This window comes from Nicotiana attenuata, chromosome 5, assembly GCF_001879085.1.
Source record: "Nicotiana attenuata strain UT chromosome 5, NIATTr2, whole genome shotgun sequence".
Lineage (NCBI taxonomy): Eukaryota > Viridiplantae > Streptophyta > Magnoliopsida > Solanales > Solanaceae > Nicotiana > Nicotiana attenuata.
In genome coordinates, this window is record NC_031993.1 from 1,934,900 (window position 1) to 1,936,530 (window position 1,631).

Consider the following 1,631-nt stretch of genomic DNA (forward strand, 5'->3'; position numbering starts at 1 on the left):
GAAAAATTGAAAGAAAAGAAAAAAAATGATAGTGAAAGTATGTAGAAAACACCTCCAATTCTTAATAATTTGTGCTAGTGGGAGTATAAAAGTGCTTGAATGAACGTAAGGGCTATGTGCATATGGTTTGTGGCAAGTGAATTGGTTAAGAAGAATATGTGTTTGAGTTGTGAGTGTAGTGTATTAAAGTGCATAGGAGGGTTAGTCACTATTCCTAAATATATCCTACCCGTCCATTAGCCAACATTACAACCTTAAAAGTCCTAATTGATCCTAGACTTGGCTAGCTTAAATTAGTAGATATATACACTACGGGCAAGCTTATGGTACGACCACGGGATGCATATTAATTCTTTGTGAGAGTGAGCGAATTTTGTTCAATTGTGTGATGTCCTTAATTTATATTCAAAAGCACATTTGAATGTGTGGACTAGTACATTTTCACTCTTTTGTTTGTGGTGAGGGCACATGATCTCATGAACGATTGGTAATGTTGTAAACTTTCTTGTTGGGTAAGTGCATGAGTTGAGGGTGCTTAGTGGTTGCAAGTCGGCTTTTGAGGTTGGGTGGTGACAAATAGGTTGTTGGAATTGATTTATTTGAAATGTTATACTTGGGCATGCTTAAACGGGAAGAATGTGAAATTTTGTGTGTTCATGCTTGTGTGCCGGTATTGATCATAGTCAACGGTATAGTGTGTGGTTAAAAGTTAAAGTGCTCCTCTATAATTGATACTTGTACGTAGTTGGAGGGTTTATTAGATAGTCCCATTGCTCGAGGACGAGCAAGAGTCTAAGTGTGGGGTGTTGATGTTTAGCTTAAAGTATATATATTCGCATGTATATCGCCTCATATCTTACTTTTGTTTCGTGGATTTAGGATGTGAAATGTATTGATTTATGTTAATTGATGTGTTTTTATGTGTAGGAATGATCCAGGAGCAATTGGGGGCGAAACGTGCAAAATTAGAGCCAAAACAAACGAAATCGGAGAACTTGCGAATTTGGGCGCCACAGGTGGCGCCCAGCCCTACCTGCGGCGCCAAAAACAGTATACTCTAAATTGGAGCGCTGTGGAGGGCGCCTAGTGCTAGCCAGGGCGCCATGACGGGAATTTTGTCCAACTTTGCCCGGGAAAAGGTTATTTCGGCCCTAGACCTACCTAACACGTATAAAAGCAAGACTAAACATATTTTTTGAGGGGAGGACGCCACTTTGGTGATATCTAACATACTTTGAAGGGAGTTTCACGTGGAGGAACACACACCACGCTTGGATCAGGCTTTCAACTAGTTTTTCTTCTCTTCTCTTCCTTTAATTTTATAGTTTATTAGTTCTAGAGTTTTGGGTGCTACATGAACGTTGTAGTTTGAAGCTTGAATTGTTCTTATTATTTTATCATATTGGTTTATTTATTCAATCTTGCGCTTAATTATTTGATTGTGATCACCAATTGAATACTATCCACGAATCTAGGATTGAACTCGGGAGAGGGAATTCTAGATTGCATATAAGATTGAGTAGAGCAAGATCTTTACTCTTAGGGGGAGCGGATTTGCGGTTAGGATAGGAATATACCTAATCGCCTTGCTTGGTTATTATACGGGAACTATAAATGCGTTCTTGTTAATC